Genomic DNA, 19567 nt, shown 5'->3' with positions numbered 1-19567 from the left:
CTCTGAAAAGCATCAGAATTCCGAGTCTGAGTGTGGCATTCCAGGACATTATGAAGGACCGACACACCCCATGTGACGGTATAATGGCATGACTATGTAACACATATCTAAATTTAAATTATGAGTTAGTATTTTAATTCCTACTCTGAGCACTGACAATGCTAGTGGAGAACTGGGGCATGCTGGTAGGTATTTAATGAGCAGCCCTGAGGGGTGCAGTTGAGGTAAGGGTGGAGTAGAGGAACCCCAGAGTCCAGATCTCAGCTGGTTTTCATGGAACTGTAGCTGAGTACAAGAGGGCAGCCAGGCATGCTGGCTCTCAGGAGCCAGGGAAGGCAGCTGCACCACAGTCCTCCCACAGCCACCCAGCTAGCTTGTGGCAGAGGCAGGATTTCGACCAATGTAGCCTGGTTGCAGAATCTAGATTCTTTTTGCTTCACTACTTCCCAGTTCTTTATTTCCAGGGCTGAGCCATCAGTGCAAAGAAATTCATGAGTACAGCACACTAGGCTTAAGTAATTCCAACACACTGGTGGCTGAACTCTGCCTGTGGTTAGAATTTGTCATGACTCCGTGGACTCCCAAAGCTGTATCCCACTCTGCTCTCTGTTCAAGCATGCCGTCCTGACGAGTTTGAGCTTCTCCCTCATTTGCATATAGGATAGCATATCAAGAAGGTTCCTGATTTCTGTCTTTCGCCTTTCCCCCTTCCTCTGCTTCCCAGAACACTAACCTGCATGCTAATCAGAGCCTGAGGGAGCACATTAAATGCATGAGGAAGTAGCAGAGTGAAAGCAGGCAGGAGTCCCAGTCAAGCTCATGTTGCTTATAATTGAGATGTAATACAATCCCATTAAAAGTTTGCAGACGTCTAGTTTCCTTTATGGCTAAATATTACTGAGCCCAGACTCTTGAAACCCTTTAATATATTCCAAAATCATAATGTTAAATCTAAGGTTATAATGGAACCCTGTGGCTTTAGAATATGATCAGGAAAAAGGCAGCTTCAGACACTCTGTAGAGAGGCTGCAGGAGAGTGAGCACATTTCTCTCTTGGAAGGGAATATAGAGAGTTATTGGGTTGGGAGTTCCACAGCTCATGGTAGCGCAGGCTGTAGATGCCTTTCCCACATTCCTGAGGTACACTTACAGCTAGCTGCTTCCCGTGAGTTCCATTGTGTCTGGCTGGGAGCTTTGTCTGAGCATGAGGTGTGCTTGGCTATTGGGTATACAGTGAGCTAAGAGCTTTGGAAGCTATGTTCAAAAGTAACTATCGTGTGACTTCTCACTATAAGCGTATTATAACTAATCAAACTGTAGGCTCTTAGATTCATAAATAAACACTAAAGCAGATGAAAATTCAGGCAGGTTGCAATTTAAAAAGTGAGTGTACTAGTCAGGGAAAGGACCAGAACTCATAGCATTAGGTATATGATATGTGTACACACATATACATACACACATATACATATATGTATACACCATCTACCTAATTCTATATAATTCATGTATTAATTCATAAATAAGTCATGTCTATAATTCACACACATATATAATGCATATATAATTTATATATAATTTAAATTGGAATATTCCCCAGACAAGACTGCTCAGACATGGGTTTAAGCCAATAAAGTCCTTATTAGTTGACTGCCAACTACACTGGGTATAAGGAATCCCAGTGCAGCCCAGAGCCTTTCTCGGGATAAGCTTTTAAGCTCAAAAACTATGTTCTGGGTTGACATACTTCGGTTAACAAGACCAGGTAGCCAGAAGCAGAACTGCAGAAGCTAAAAAAAGCAAGGTTAGGACATTTTGAAACTTTCCCAGAGCTATATAGACTTGGATGGATTAGATCTTTGTTTTAGTCTTGGCTGGTGGGTGGTACTGTCTACGTGCTGAGTTTTTCAACCTAAATGGTACTTCTATCATGGGGTCAGTTATGCTAAAATGTGTGTGTGTGTGTGTGTGTGTGTGGTGTGTGTGTGTGTGAGTGTGTGTGTGTGGTGTGAGTGTGTGTGTGTGGTGTGACTCTGTGTGTGTGTGGTGTGACTGTGTGTGTGAGTGTGTGTGGTGTGTGTGTGTGGTGTGAGTATATGGTGTGACTGTGTGTGTGAGTGCCTATGTGTGTGAGTGTGTGTGTGTATGACTATGTGTGTGCCTATGTGTGTGAGTGTGTGTAGTGTGTGTGTGTATGACTATGTGTGTGAGTGTGTGTGGTATGTGTGTGAGTCTGTGTAATCTGAATATGTATGTATATAATATATTTATATATTTCTTAGAGTGGCTTCTAGGCTACGGCCCCAGTAGTCCAATAATGCTGTCTTCTGGTGAAAAGGCCAAGATTCCAGTATCAGATCATGAGTCTAGCATTCCCAGTCTGCTGCTGGAGAATTCCTAAGAGAGCTGCTGGTCTTCAGTCTACATTGGAATCCTGAAGAAGTAAATTTTAACGGCACTGAAGGAGTATCTGTCTTAGCAACAGGATAAGTGACCTTGCCAACAAGAGTTGGGGCAAGAGCCAAATAGCAAAAACTTCCTTCTTCCACGTCCTTTTATGTATGCTGCGGCCCAAAGTGTGGCCTGGATTTGGGGTGAGTCATTCACCTCAAATGATCCAATCAAGAAAATCCCTCGCAGGCGTGTCCAGCTGCTTGAATTCTGTTGCTTCCAAATGGAGGGAGGCCGATGAGCAGGACCGGGGTCACAGCGGTGCCTTCAATGCGTCACTCCCCTCTGCAGACCGTTCACCTGAGGGAAAAGTCAATGAGGAAACTTCCGGGTTTAACTGCACCATCATCAAACGACCTAACACGTAAGGCTCTGTGCGGCAGATAAGGAGCACATTCTTCTCAGCAACCCGGGGGTTTCTCTCACACGAATTGCTTTACATGGCTAAAATCAGGTCTTCAGAGACGAGAGTGAATGTGCTTACTCCCTCATATCTCAGCAGATCACAGTAGAGCAAAATCAGAAACAAACAGCAAGACAAAAAACAAACAACCCCCCCAAAACAAAACAAAAACAAAAAATCTCCAGAAACAGCACAGATACTTGGAGGTTGAAAAACAAAAATGTATTCTTGGATGAGTTGAAGAAAGCAAGCAGAAAATGGGAAACTTTCCAGAATCAAGCAAAGCTGGATTCACAAAGCCTGTGAAACCCTTCGGAAGCCACCCTGGCAGTTTTAAGAGTGACGTTTATGTGAGCTGTAAGTGCGTACATTTAAAGAGCAGAGCAGAGGGGCTCTGCGGTGATCACTGACTCTGCAAACCTAACGGCCTTTCTCTGAGTCACCCCCCTACCCCCCAAGGGTATGGCACATGAGTGCTTGTAACTCTTGCTGTGGGGAGCAGAGAATCACCAGGGCTTGCTGGCTATTAGCTTAGCTCCAGGCTCAGCATGAAACTCTGTCTTAAAGCAATATAGGTAGGGAGTGCTGGAGAGGCCCTTCTGTGCCTGCACACGTACATGTATACATATACATATATACATATACATATACATACATACATACATACATACATGCATACATACACAAAACGCATGCATGTCTATATATGTGAATGCATACACATGCATACATACATAAAGACATATTTAAAGGAACAGACTAAGTTCTCGGCCATTTTGTAGTAATTTTACAATTGCTATGAAGTCAACACATGCCGCACACCTAGCCCAGCCTCAAGGTAAAAGAACAAAGTGCTTGCCATCAAAGAAACTGCTGCTCCGCTCTCCTCCTGTCTGCGTTTCTCCCCTACCTCAGCTGCACACATTACGACCTCGATGAGAAACGGCAGGGTAAACCACCCGTCTCAGAGAGAGGTGATCATTCCCAGCTTCTTCACGGCCGGTTTTGAGTCACATATTTGTGCTCGGGGATGCTTTCCTTGTCCCTCTGATGTGAGTTTTGCTGGGAGCCTTCTATTTCTGTCGCGCTGATTGCTCTGTGTATGCTGGAAATCATTGATTTGGCATTTAGGAAATTGCCATGTTTGGGACAGCAATGCTTTTAGTTAATGGATTGATGAGCTTTAAGCGTGCTATTAAAAAAAAAAAACACATTATAAAAACATGGCCCTTAAAGTTGCCCCTCATCACTCACGAGGTTCAGGATAACAAGCAGGGATCCCAATTATTTATTTCCACCCTCCGTGTCTCACCCACCTGGAAAGCCACATTTATCCCCCCTTCACTTAGGAATATCTTAACTGGTTGAATAAATCAGTCTAAACATCTAGTACCTTCTTCTAGATCTTGATGAATAGAATCAACCCTAGTAATAAACACTGACCTTCACTCTGACACTTCCTGTCTACGAGGTCCACTGCTGGCTTTGGGAAAGAAGAGGCGTAAAGCCTCCCCTGTGTCTGTGATGAACTCCTGAAGGGCTGTGCACTGCGCGTGGCACCTGGCAGTGCTCATCTGCTAAGTTCCCACTCTGCTCTAGACACGCTCATTTCTGATCTTCTAGAGAAATCTCCAGTGAGCACGGGACTAGGGAAAACGGAGGCATCAGGACACTGTCAAAAGCCTCTCTTAGCTGGGCATGGTGGCACACACCTTTAATCCCTGCACTCTGGAGGCAGATTTCTGTGAGTTCAAGGGCAGGCTGGTCTAAGCAGTGACCAAATACAGGCACGCACACATGCACGCACACAAGCACTCACACATGCACGCACACAAACACGCACACACGCACATGTGCACAGAGCCTCTCCCTGGGCAAGTAACTGCTGGGGGTCTTGCTTGGAGCTCCAGGTTGTCTTGTACCCTGGTTCCACGATGCTGCCTGCCACCTTCCCCTCAGTGGACTAATTAGAAGGTGGTTTGGGCTGGTGTGCACTGGGAGAAGCTGGGGGAAAAGGCCTGGGAAGGGGCCTCAAAGATGCTTGTCTCCCACCAACAGGATTGTTGGGAAAGAGGTGGAGGGCAGCTCTGTTTTGGTCAGGCTCCTGCCTCCACACACTCCTGTGAGGGTCTTTTCCAGCTGACAAGGCCTTTGGGCGTGGGATGTGTCTCACTGGTTGACAGTTTGCTTCCCTTGGGTTCTCTCCCTCCAGGTGGCTCCTGAGCAGAAGGTTTTCATTAGCACGCAGGGTCTAATCTCATTAAGAATTGATGCTGGCAGAATTTATTTTTACCACAGTTGGAGGAAGGAAAAGGTTAGCTCCTTGCAGAGCCGTTCCTATACACGACTCCCCCAGCCCCAGAAATCCTTCCTGAGGCCTTTCTCATCCTGGGGAACATGGAAGGTGGGGCTTCAGAGGAAGTGAAGAAGAGCCAGCGTAGTTTTTACCTAAATATTTGTCTCTTGCCTTCTACTCACACCACATGCACACTCACACACTCACAGCATACATACACATACACAGTCACACACACATACACATACACACACACTCACACATTATACACTCACACAAAATACACGCGCTCACAGAATACACATACACACTCAGATTTCACACTACTCACATACACTAACATGCATTATACATTCACACACATACTATACACTCTCATACACTCATATACATACACACATGTATACTCGCATACACTATACACTCACACACACTACTCACACACATTGTACATTCACACACTTCGCACTCTTACAGACTCACACAATACACTACACACACTCACACACATATACACATACACTATTCATACACATACACTACACATACACACACACTTTTAAACATACACACTACACACTTACATTCACACACTCATACACTCACACAATACACTATTCATACATGTACTTACACTATACACACACATGCACACACACACACACACACACACACACACACACACACGACTCTCCTGGGAGGATGAAGTCAAACATCTATCCACCTTAATACTGACATACCAAACCAAGATTCTGTCAACTTCACCCTGGTGAAGTAATTGGGTTTCCTGAGGTTTACATACAGGAGCCTGGGCCACCACTGGAAAAGTTCTATCCTCCATAGAAGTTTGACCTTTTCACTCCACATTTCAAAGATTCTCTACAGCTAGGGTGGGAGAGAAAAGCCAGTAGAATCTTAGGAGAGGGTAGGGGAGCCTCCCTCTCCCTCTTTAAAAGGAAATGCTAACAACCCCCAAACCACAGACCTGGTACCTGCTGTCTAGTTTTGTTTGTTTCGTTGCCATGACTACCAGACAAGGTCTCTTGGAGGTCATTACGATTGCTCAGTTTGATGTTGGTGACAGTTATGTGACACCTGGAGGACGCATGTGTACATATGTACACATGCATACACCCATACATACACATCCTTTTTAGGTAATGGGAGTGGGGCAGGGCTCTCCCTCCAGTAAGATTCTTTGCAGGACTGGGCAAGAAGAAGTCCAGATCCTGGGGGTCTTGGGCCCTTGGCCTCTCCAGGGCAGTGAAAGCAGAGGTCACTCACTCTGTCTGATCTAGCCTCATCGTTTGTCTCAGATTCAGGCCTCCCATATTTGGTAATTTGGGATAGGAAGGATATTCTTGCTTCTGCAGTCCTGCTTTCTCCAACTGTGTGGAAAGAGCACATGTAGAGTGGAAAGAGTAGAAAGGCTATGCAGAAACATGGCTAAGACACACAGAGACCTGGACTTGAATGCAGTTGCCACTGCTTATTCACTGCATGGCCTTCAGTAAATTATTCAACCTTTGAGTTTTCACTTTCCCATTTGAAAAATGCAGAGCGGGGTCTGGGAGATGGGCGGGTGATAGAGTGCTTGCTGTGAAGCATGAGGACCTGGGTTTGAACCCCAGCCACCATGTGAAACTGAAGTGCAGTGGGACAGGCCTGTAATCTTGGTCCTGGAGAGGCAGAGATGGGAGGATCCCTGAACCTGTGGGGTCCAGGTACAACTAGAAACCCTGCTTCAAAAGGTAAGGTGGAGGGACATTGAGGAAGATATCCAAATGTTGATATTCCTGCCTCCACATGAGTGTGCATGTATGTGTGTAGACACACACACACACACACACACACACACACACACACACACACACACATTGGAGGGAGTGGGTAGCTCTTGGGAGGGACGGCTAAGAACTACAGCCTTCTCTGGCCATAGCTTTCTATAGGAAAAAAACCAGCATGACTGCCACACTGAAGGCTTCACCCTGGGAAGCTACATTAAAGCAATGGCTGTGTGACTTTCTTTCTATTTTATATTCTATTATTTTATTTTATGTATCTGACTGTTTGCCTGCTTGTATGTATGTGCACCGTGTGTGTGTGTGTGTGTGTGTGTGTGTGTGTGTGTGTGTGTGTGTGTCTGTTCTGCAGAAGCCCATGGGAACTGAACCTGGGTCCTCTGCAAGAGCATCTAGTGTTCTTAACCATTGAAGCATCTCTCCGGACCCTGTAATGTCCTTATATATTTTAATGATGAGAAATGGCTGCTAAAAAGGTGAAGAGAAAGGAAGGCCTCCAGCTCCATTCAAAATCATAGAGTCCACTGAGATGACATGACCAAGGCCCACCCTACCCAGCAGAAGAAAGTGATGGACAAGGAGTGATCGATGGGATTAAATGGTGGCAGATATGGCCAGTCAATCCAATGGGGATTTGATTGGTTAAGGAGTCATATGATTGATGGATGTGTGTGATGACAGCTCGGGGCAGTGGAATAAATGTCGGACTGTTGGCCACACCAGCGAAGCATCGCCACAACAGAGGCCTGGTCCTGAGTTTAAATGATAGCCTCTCGGCCAGAAGCATGCATCCCTCACTAGAGGGTTCATTTCATTGTGATGCTAGGATCAGGTCATGTACGTTTTCATACTAAACTTTTGCTAAATAAACTTTAACAATAGTCCAAAATGATTTTTCATATGTTCTCAAAAGAGAAGTAATGAGTCTTTTTCTCTTTTTTAATGTGAAAGCAGAAAATGGAGGTTATTGAGTGTGGCCACATTGGGAAGAGGGCAAGGATCCGGTGACCCTCTCCAGTCACCTTTCAGCATTTCTTTTTCTGATCTTCTCCAACGTTACCTTTCTTGGCTGAGATTGTTTTCAAGTTTTATGCATTAAATCAGGAGGTTTTCGTTTAAACTTTTAAAGCATGAAGAACCATTGGTTTCAGAGGTTGAGAGAGCCTCCCACACTCCGGAAGGGTTTTAGTTTGGTTTTGTTGTTTCTTTCCCACTCACATTGACATGGGGAAGAGGCAAGTCTCAGTGACCAGTGGTGTGTTTATTCAACTGAAAGCTTTGGTTTCTGGCCACCTGTTGGACAGTCTAGGAGTTGGTGAGAACCCAGAGATCATCTCAGAAAATGGCTTCTGAAAAAGTTTTAGCCCCTGGTGCTTCCAGGAGCCCTCAACAAACAATCCTTCCAGAGTTAAATATCCTAGCCTCCTTCTCCTTCAGCCCCAGGCTGTAATGTTTGCTTGGGGAAGTTTGCAGTAGGCCATGACATTTCGAAAAAGGTTGTTACCCCAAGGCATTCTTGTAGAACTTGTCAGACTTTAAGAGTGAACCCCACCTCCATCTAAGGAGATGCCACTTTGTAGCTGAGGATCTGAGTTCATCTGTGGCCCCTGAACTTTTGGCCTACTGTGGACATTAAAACCCTTATCACCAAGGACAGGACCAGAGTGGAGGTTCAGAAAGGGCAGCACAGTGGCCACAGTCTTCCCACTCCACAACATTGTTTGTCTTTCTGTGTCTGGACTCCCTGGGGGCTGCTCACTAGATTCCTTCAACCTTTTGACCCATTGAGCAGACATTATAGAGGAAAGAAAGATGGGAACACTACCCATCCCCCATGCCCTCCACCCACCACCCCTGCCAACTTGCTTTTTAGGGCTGCAGCAACAAATGATACCCTTGGTAGCTCAGATAACAAAAATCTGTTCTCTCAGTTCCAGAGGCACAGAAGGCCTAACCTAAGCAAGGTATTGACAGAGGGGCTCTTCCTCTGTAATTTCCCGAGGGAACACTCCATCACTCGCCTCCTCCAGCTTCCAATCTTCCTCTGCTGCCATGCTTGAGTTTTAATTATCAGTTCTCTCTGCCTTCCTTATAGCAGGATTTCATGTAAGGTCCCCCGGACAATCCAGGATCATGTGCTCTCAAGACCAAGGCAGGACAATTGGGAAGAGAGAGACAGAAAGAGAGAGACAGAGACAGAGACAGAGACAGAGACCGAGACACAGACACAGACACAGACACAGACACAGACACAGACACAGACACAGAGATAGAGACACACAGAGAGATCTTCTAGTGGCCTTGTGTGATTATTACAGAACCAGCATAGGAAATAAACAAACTGGCAAAGGGAAAGGCCCAGAAGCCCATCTGACCAAGGCAGACTCTGTGGCTAGTAGCTGTCCTATTGGAAAACAACAACAGAGAAGTGTTTGGCCATTGAATTGGGCAACCGTTAATTATCTGTTGGCCTGGTTCAATAAATCTTAGCTACTGTTACTGTCACTGATACAATAAAGAAAGAAGGGATAATAGTTTCATCCAGGTTGGTACTGGAATGAATCTTCCAGAACAGAGTCCAATACTAATTAATTTCTGGAGGAGTCCAGAGGGAGAATGGAGCTGCAAGGAAATAGCTGTACAATGAATCTCCATCCAACCTTTTAATTGCGTTCATTACTTCTTTTTATTGATCTCTGAGTCTTCTGTTGGGTTAACCAACGTGACAGAAATTTTAAAATTTCTTACCACTCTCATGGTTTGTGCTTTTCTCCTGTGATTCTATATGTACATTGTATGTGTTTTGAAGCTGCATTGTAGGCGTACAACATTTCGTGATGTTTTCCCTTTTATCATTGACCAGTGCTTCTCTTTATCCCCTAATAATAGTTTTTCTTTGAGTCCTACTTTGTCAGATATAGATAGTGTTACATATATTTTTCCCCTTTCTTTTTTAGTTTTTCAAGACAGGGTTCCTCTGTACAGCCTCGGCCTTGAACTCACACGGATCTACCTGCCTTTGCCTCCCAAGTGCTGAGATTAAAGGTATAAGCTACCACACCTAACTTAGCTTTCTTTTTGTTGATGTTTTGTTGGTATACATTTTTTCCTGTTCAAAAGACGTCAGACCTTTATAAGTTGAAGAGATCTGTCATCAATGGCATGTAACTAGATTCTTATCTAGTGTCACAATCTCTATATTTTATAAATAATTCTAACCCATTTACATTTGTTGTAATCTACAGGACTCTTTCAGCATTGCCTTCTGCTTTGCTAATTCTTGTAGTCATTGTGATGGTTAGTATTTTTTTCTTTTTTTTTTTCTTTTTTTCGGAGCTGGGGACCGAACCCAGGGCCTTGCACTTGCTAGGCAAGTGCTCTACCACTGAGCTAAATCCCCAACCCCTAGTATTGTTAATGAAACATCTAGGAGACAAGCCTCTGGGAATACGATTTAGATTAAGGTTAATTTTTGAGAATGAGGTGTTGAGGCCTGCCCTCAAACCCCCATGATAGCTGTAACTATTTGTTCCATGCCTACCAGCTATTTCATATTGTTCCTGTAATGTGCCTGTTTGATGTTTTATATTGTTGACAGAAAAATTGACTCAGAGCAGGGTCAAGCTGACCACATACCCTGTTACTTTCTGAGGTTTGTTAATTTTAAGAAATTTCACAACCATAAGCTTCACTTAGGACCAAACAGAATAAAGGTCAGTTGGAACTGTCCTGTCTAGCTAGTCAAAATAGCTTGAGTTGGGGCTAATTACCCTGCCATACAGTATATGAGCTCATTGTGTGTTTTTTCCTTTATAAACTGGCCCTGAGAAATGTTCAAGGTCCAGTCTTAACTCCCAAGTCTAGGCTGCATCACTGATAGATCAGTCTTGGGGTATATGTTCAATAAACCTGTTTAACTGAGACCAGAGTCTGAGTGGTTTGTGTGGTGATCCCTGAACTTCAACATGAGGGACTGACCTGATTACTTTGAGGTGGGAAGACCCATCTTGGGATCCTGAACTGTGTAAAGTGAATAGAACAAGCCGAGTACTAGCATGTGCTGATCCATTGCTCTCTGCTCTTGACTATGATGTAATGTGATTGGTTCTCTCGATTTTCTGCTGCTACGACTTCCCTGCCATGACAGAGAGTAACCTGCAACTGTGAGCCAAGAGCCTGGTATTTTATCACAACAACAGAAACTGAGACGGTCAGTCATAGAAAGTTTGTTGCAGATATTTAATTTTTCTAGTATTTACCTTTGTTGCTTATAATAGTCAACTTCCATTTCCTTTCTGGCTGGTTTTATTTTGTAATTCTCACCACGTTGCATAAAATTTATTATTTTCCTTATCTCTTTCTTCATCTGCTAATCTGTTATTCTAGAAGTCATACACTTTTGTCAATTGAAATTTTTGAAGGGCATATTTGAGGGGACTATATTTTTGTTTTTTTAAAATATTTATTTATTTATTATGTATACATCATACAGCTTTCAGCTTTCTGTCTGCATGTGTGCCTGCAGGCCAGAAGATGACCCCAGATCTCATTATAGATGGTTGTGAGCCACCATGTGGTTGCTGGGAATTGAACTCAGGACCTCTGGAAGAGCAGTCAGTGCTCTTAACCGCTGAGCCATCTCTCCAGCCCCGGGAACTATATTTCTGAACTAGATTTCAGTTAGGTATTCCCAGGTGGGTTGCTACATGAGTAATAATAATCTGTCTTCAGTGTATCATATTCTGTGAGGTATGATGGTCATCTTCCCTTCACAGGTAATATTTCATTTGATCTTTTGAATTTACAACTAACAAGTAATCAGTGAAGAGACACTTCAAGACAATCCAAGAAATTTCATAATCACTAACAAAATTGTTCTATTTCTTCCACTTATTTGATATCCATTGAGAATTCTTGTCTGGATGATTCTTTACCATGATGGCTACAAAGTGGTAACAAAGTCAGAAACAGATCTGGACTTTTCAACCTTAGTACTCTTAGTTCATTCATGTATTCATGCTATTCATTCATTCATTCATTCATTTATTCATTGTGGTAATTAGGGACTGGATATAATGCCTTGGCCATGTTAGGTGTCTTAAAAGTTTGAAGAGACGTAAGTAGTCATTATTAGTAACTCTGTAAAAAGTGATCATGAAGTTTATCTTTTTAACTTGTATTTTCTAATTGTCTGTAGTATTTTCTTCACAATACAAATAAAGGTTTTCAATATAAAACAATAGTATTTCTTTGTGTCAAAATAAAAACATGAGTTTAATTTTTCCATGGCACGATTTTGTATTCTTTTCTTGATAACATTTTTTATTTACATTCCAAATAAAATGTAACGTCGCCTCCTCCAGCTCCCCTCTCCCAGAGTTTTTCATCCCCTCTCCTCCCTTTTGCCTCTAAGAGAATGGTCCCCCCAACACCGTCCCCTCACACCTTATCTCACATTCTCTACAATCCCCCTTCCCAGGGGCATTAACTCTCTACAGGATTAGGCACATCCTCTCCCGCTGAGGCCAGATAAATCAGTCCTCTATTACAAATGTGCCAGGGGCCACAGACCAGCCCATGTATGCTCTTCAGATAGTCTGTCTTTGAGCTTAGTCTCTGGGAGCTCCCAGAGGGTCCGGGTTAGTTGACACTGTCAATCTTCCTATGGGGTTGCCATCCCCTTCAGTTCTCCCAATCCTTTCCCTCACTCTTCCACAGGGGTTCCTGACCTCAGTCCAATGGTTGGCTGTTAAGTATCTGCATCTGTCTCAGTCAGCTGCTGATAGAGCCTCTTAGAGGACAGCCATGCTAGGACTCTGTCTGCAAACACAACATAGCATCAGTAATAGTGTCAGGCCATGAGATGGATTCTAGATTGGGCCTGTTACTGGATGGCCTTTCCTTCAGGCTCTGTTCCATTTTTGTCCCTGCAGTTCTTTTAGACGGGAACAATTCTGTATTAAAGATTTTGAAGGTGGGTTGGTGCCCCCATCCCTCCACTGGGAGCCCTGTCTGTCTACTGGAGGTGGTCTCTTCAGGTTCCACCTCTCCGCTGTTGGGCATTTTGGCTAAGGTTGTGCCCATTGAGTCCTGGAATCCTCTCACATCCCAGGTCTCTGGTACTTTCTAGAGGTTTCCTGGGCCCCCCTCCCCAGCAGCTGCTTATTTCTATTCATTCTCTTGGCCTTCTGGGCTGCTCTTCTGTCTCCCCAACCCCATACCTGATCCTGTCCCCCTTTTACCCTCCCCCTCTCTTCTCTCACCCAGGTGCCTCCCTCCCTCTGCCTCCTGTGATTATTTTGTTCCCCATTCGATATGGAATTGAAGCATCCTCACTTGGGCTTTCCTTCTCGCTAAACTTCTTACAGTCTGTGGGTTGCATTCTAGGTATTCTGTACTCTGTGGCCAATATCCACATGTCACATACCATGGATGTCCTTTGGGGTCCTGGTTACCTTAATCAGGGTGATATCTTCTAGTTCCATCCATTTGCCTGAAAAATGTAGGATGTTCTTTTTTTTTAACAGATGAATAATATTCCATCGTGTAAATGTACCACATTGTCTGTATCCACTCTTCAGTTGAGACATCAGGGTTGCTTCCAGGTTCTGGCTATTACAAATATGGCTGCTATGAACACAGCGGAACAAATGTCTCTGTGGTATGGTAGAGCATCTTTTGGGTATATGTCCAGGAGTAGTGTAGCTGGGTCCTTAGGTAGAACTACTTCCAGTTTTCTGAGGAAACCACCAGATTGATTTTCACAGTGGTTGTTCCAGTTTGCAATCCCACCAGCAATAGAGGAGTGTTCCTCTTTCTCTGTATCCTTGCCAACATGTGCTGTCACTCAAGTTTTTGATCTTAGCCATTTTGATTGGTGTGAGGTGGAATCTCAGGGTTGTTTTGATTTGCATTTCCCTGATGACTAAGGAGGTTGAACATTTTTTTAAGTGTTTCTTGGCCATTCAAGTTTCCTCAGTTAAGAATTCTCTGTTTAGCCCTGTAGCCCATTTTGAATTGGGTTATTTGGATTTTTGGAGTCTAAGTTCTTGATTTCTTGGCTATTAGCCCTTTATCACATGTAAAGTTAGTGAAGATCTTTTCCCAATCTATAGCCCATTTTGCCCTATTGACAGTGTCCTTTGCCTTACATAAACTTTTCAGGTTCATGAGGTCCCATTTGTCAATTGTTGATCTTAGAGCCTGTTCTGTTGAGGAAATTTTCTTCTGTGCCAATGGGTTTGAGGTTATTGCCTACTTTCTCTTCTATTGGATTCTGTGTGTATGGTTTCATGTTGAGGTCCTTATTCACTTGGACTTGAGCTTTGTAAAGGGAGATAAAAATGGATCAATTAGCATTCTTCTACATGTAGCCCTCCAGTCAGATGAGCACCATGTGCTGAAGATGCTCTCTTTTGTCCATTGTATGGTTTTGTCTTGTTTGTCAAAGATCAAGTGTTCACAGTGCACAGGTTTATTTCTGGGTCTTCAATTCTATTCCATTGATCAACCTGTCTGTCTCTGTACTAATATCATGTGATTTTTATCACTATTGCTCTGCAGTACAGCTTGAGGTCTGGGATGGTGATTTCCCCAAAAGTTCTTTTATTGTTGAGAATTGTTTTCACCATTCCTTTTTTTTTTTTTTTGATACATTTTAGAAATTAAATTTAAGAGTCAAAATGAATACTTGCTCCATAATAACTTTTTCAAGGTTTAAAAATTTTTTAATTCTTATTTTTATTTTAGACAGGATCTCTCTACATAGCTGTCCTGTTCTAGAATTCACTATGTAGACCAGGCTGACCTCAAACTCAGAAATTCACCTGCCTCTGCCACCCAATTGCTTGGATTAAAAGCCTGTGCCACCACACCTCGCTCTTTTCAAGATTCTTTATTTACCCCTTCAGTGGGTCTCCTGAGACAACACATCCTCGCCTCAACATAAACTAGGCAACTCAAAAGTCTAGGGTAGAACAGACACAGCATATGCTTTGGCTCTCTAGTTCCACAGAGAGCAGTGATGAAGAAGTGGAGTTCTCCTTGGCACCAAGTGCCTGAAAGTGAAGACGCTCTGTTGCCGGATGGTGAGAGAGGCAGAAGACTTGAATCTGATGCTGGCGCGTTAACCTACTCAGTCTGTCTAAGTCAGTCCACCAAGTAAATGAGAGAAACGACCAGTCCTTTCTTCCTGGGTTTGCTTGTTCAGTGTTCCTCACTGGGTAGACATAAAATTGGGATATTGTTTCTACAAAGCTTAAAGAGTTCTCTACTGAAGTAGTCATGACTCAGTCCTAGCTTTTAGGAAAATGGTTTAGCAATTTTAGACGCTTAGGACCTCTCTGATATTCTTCGGACCTCAGGATGTGCTTTCTTAAAGTTGCAGTGTTTTACTGCCTGGAATTGCTTGCATGTGTAACTGATCTCTCTTAGTCAGACTCAAGCCCCCTGTTCATCTAGTTTAGGGTTGGCTGAGGGCAAGAGGACTGTCTTGATCTGCCTTGCTTTCATCCAGCCAGATGTTTTCATCCCCCTTTTTTCCATCCACAGTACTCAACTCCTCAAATGAATCAAGTGTCTTCCGTGTCAGCAAGAGTTCACCATCCAATGGTGAACTGACCTCCCAGAAAGCTCCATTCTCCCACTCAGTCTCATTTGGAGTGTGAGCCCTCCCTACTTGGCAAGATTCTGGAACTATTGGACTAGAGAGTTTCCAGCACTTTTTGAAGGTCTAACCTGTGGCTGGAACAGAGATCACTCATTGGTGAAGCTTCCTTTGTGGTGACTCTTGGAATGAACTATGCTGGACCTGCCTCTCCTGTGACCTCCTGGTTGGTGAACAGACTCTGACAAAGGAGTCCTATCCATCACTTTGATGAGAGGAGGTGAGAGCTAAACCTACCCGGCACACGCCTTCCTCCTCCTGGGACAGCCTGCCTCCCAGATGTTCCTTGGTCATGTTTACAGGCACAGCAATGGGAAGAGAATGTCTGTCTCCTCCATAAGAAGACCTTCAGTGGCTGTCCACTGGGTTCGGTGACTGGAAGCCAGGCTGTGCCCAGGATGAATGAGTTGGAGTATAGGGTGGTTTCCAAGGCAGTTCATGGAGTAGCCACTCACTACATAGCCTCCTCTTCTAAGTATGCTTGCCTGTGAAACCAAGTACACATGCCTGGCTGTGCCCCTGCTTCTGTAGATGCCAAGGGGGAAGGGCTGCCAGGAGTTTGAGGTGAACCTGGGACCCATGTACAGCAAGACTATTTCAAAACAAAAACCTGCTTGCCAGGTAAGATTGCGTGAGACCCTGCAATCACCTGACGAAGTGGCTGCTCAGGGAAAGCTGAGATCTTCGTTTCTGTGGGAGTGGGAGTGGGTGAGGAAGCCCCTAACTCCGTTGACCGTCCATTTTCAGTCCACACTGCGATTCTCCTCTGTACAGATCTTCTAAAACTAAAGTATTTGGCCACAAAAAGAAAACAGCAGCCATGCTCCCTTCCAGTTTGCAGAAAAAGAAGCTAAATTATAACAGGCAATAAAATGTTTATATTGTTTTTCCCAAGTATGTAGTTTTCTTCCTAAACTTGTCATACTTGGTGCAAGCATGAAACAAAATCAGTAAAACAGCAAACACAGACAACAACACTTTGAAACTTTGGACAAGTTACAACTGACCTCTCAGTACATTTGTGGTTTTTATTGTGGCTCTGAGCTATTGAATTATGACAATATATTTCTAAAACAATTTTAAAAAAGCCTGTTTTGTAAAATATGACCACAGAAGACATCTCCATCATATGTAATACCATGTACATATAAGATACTGTCATTTTTTCATTTTTATAATGGTTTCTTTAGGTGAATTTACTTAGGTGGAATCTCCCAATTAACTGGCCTGTGTTCTATAAGTACTATCTATGACAATCTATAAAATAAAGCATGTTTTGGGTCAGTGCCTTTGGCTATAAACTGGTGTAATCTCAGAGAGCTTTTAAAAAGCAGTGTTCAGCCCCTCCTCCCCTCAAGACTCTGAAAACACGGAACTGAGTTCTTCAACGCTCCGAGTGTTAACTTGGGACCAGAGTAGGGAACTGGTGAGCTAAATGGCTTGAGCCTTCCTCTGTAAGCTGTGCCCAGTGTCCCTTCCTGGGCACTCTGGTTTTGTGAAGTCCAACTGCTGTGGACCACAGAACTTGGACTTTCCCTCTTGGGGACAAAGGTATGTAAAGAGGGATTCTGAGCCACTAAGTCAACTGTGTGATGGCCAAGCATCCCAGGCATCCTCATTCCGCTTGGCTAGGGAAATGACCCACACAAGCAGGGAGGTGCTACCCACCTTCTATGTGCGTATATTAAGTCTTTACAGCACAGCTCTTCTCCTGTCCTGGAATAGCACCTTTGCTTTGCCCTTCAGCTTTGCTTTGATTTCCTAAGCGTCCATTTCCTCTGTTGGTCTCCTCACCTTTGTCCTGTGCCCGATGGTGGACTGTGGTATTTTAGCAGCAGGCTGGCTGCTGTTCCTACTTCCTGAGGGTGGCAGGGTGAGCGTGCCATTCTGGGAGCTCATCAGATCCAATGCTTCCGCAGCTGGCAGAGGAGATGGACGGTCACCTAGAACTCCTGATGCCATCTCAGCTCCATCATGTAAACAGGATACCATCTTCAATAAGGCACTTTATGTCGGACACTTGCGAAAGTCATTTACTACCATTCACTTCTGACACGGCCACCGCATGTCCCTAAGAGGACTATGATGCAGTATTTAGTTAACTCTTCTGACACGGCCACCGCATGTCCCTAACAGGACTATGATGCAGTATTTATTAACTCTTCTGACACAGCCACTGCATGTCCCTAACAGGACTATGATGCAGTATTTATTAACTCTTCTGACACGGCCACCGCATGTCCCTAACAGGACTATGATGCAGTATTTATTAACTCTTTTGACACGGCCACCACATGCAGAATGATGCAGTATTTAGTTAACTCTTTGGCAGACATAGCAAAGTCAATGCCACTGCAGAACTGACGGACGTGCCATTGTCACAGCAGAACCGATTGGTGCCTTACTGTTGTCTTTAAAACAACAAACCAACCATCTAAATGCTGAAGAATACCTCATGCCCATATGAAGTCTGCTTTAGCTAGAGAAGTCAGATTACAGCTGTCGATTTCATTCTCTTCTTCAGACGCCAAGATGAGCAGTCATGGCTGTCACACAGCAGGGCGCTGTGGCTAGTTGAGTTCATCGCTTACCTCTCACGGTGGTCTGGACTCACTATGATTAAAGTGGCTCATCTAACTTGAACGACCACCTCACTAATCTAGGAAGAACGAGAAACATGTGGCATAGGCTTTTGCCACATTTAGAAGCAGAAAAGTGGCAGACACAGACCAGGACTCAAGACGGCAAGGACAGGAGTCTTCTCCCTTCAGGGAGTCCTAGGCAACTGTAGAGGCAGAATCTGAACGGCACGTCAGCTGCCTGGGGCAGCACGCATTGAGTGACCACTGTCATGTACCGATTATGGAAGAGGCCTTAAAGCAGACAGAAAATGAATGGAAATTCCCTAAAGCAGAAGCGACCAATCTATTAGTCAGGTAGTTTCTCATGGGAGACTTCTTATAAAGAGAACAGGTAGCCATGAAGGGAAAGGAGTATGGAGCCCCTGAAGACGCCTGCTTACTTCAGCCTTACAGTATGGTGACCTCCTTTTCTGTCTCCAAATTCTTAGTTCAGAAGTTTAGCCCAGTAGGTATCAGCAACACACCCCACCTCTTCACAGAGGTGTTTTCCCACAGATCTCTTATCAAAGCAGGATGGGCAATGCAAGTCCACTCTTCCTGATGCATTTCCTGTCCAAGCAGTCTTCTAAAGTGGTGACACTTCAGCAAAGCAGATGACAAAACACATTTTTAAGGTCCTCCTTCCAAGGGAAGGCTGATTAGGTGGCACCACAGCACCATGCTTTGGGCTAGGAGACAGGACAACGTCACTGGGCTGATGCTACCTTTCTGCTGTGACAGTGGGGAGTCATGTGTTAGGACTGCTTCCACAGTATCATTGCAGAGGCTCAGACGATGATGCCGTCAGTAACCCCGGTGCAGCTTATCCTCCACACTGGCTTCTGCTGACACAGCCAGCAGGGCCGCCCTCTGCAATCAGGGCCTGACAAGGAAGGCACAACATCCATGAGACCAATGGATGCTCTTACTGTGACTGATATTCTTTCTCAAAGAGGGACTCTTGTGACCACCCGGACTGGTGGAGTTTGTGGGTGATGAGACCCTCAGTGCTGACTGGGCTCCTGTGTGAGACTGCAAATCTTAACACTCCTGACACCAAAAAACCCCCAAACCCCCCCATCTGGCTAGAGCTGCATCTGTATCGCCACCACATACTGAGACATCATCCAATGCTATTCAACCTGACCTGTGACAGCTGTAAATGTCATTCCCATAGGCCACCCCTCCCTCGTCTGCACCTCAGTATTAAAGGCCTTACAGTCAACTACTACTGACTTGTGAGTGTTCCCTGTCCTGTGAGAAATGCTCAGCGTTCAGGCCATGACAGCTGGCACCATCCAGGTACCTAAGCCTGAGCCACCATGGAGA

This window comes from Rattus rattus, chromosome 8, assembly GCF_011064425.1.
Source record: "Rattus rattus isolate New Zealand chromosome 8, Rrattus_CSIRO_v1, whole genome shotgun sequence".
NCBI classification, from domain to species: domain Eukaryota; kingdom Metazoa; phylum Chordata; class Mammalia; order Rodentia; family Muridae; genus Rattus; species Rattus rattus.
Note: the sequence above shows the minus strand (reverse complement) of the source record.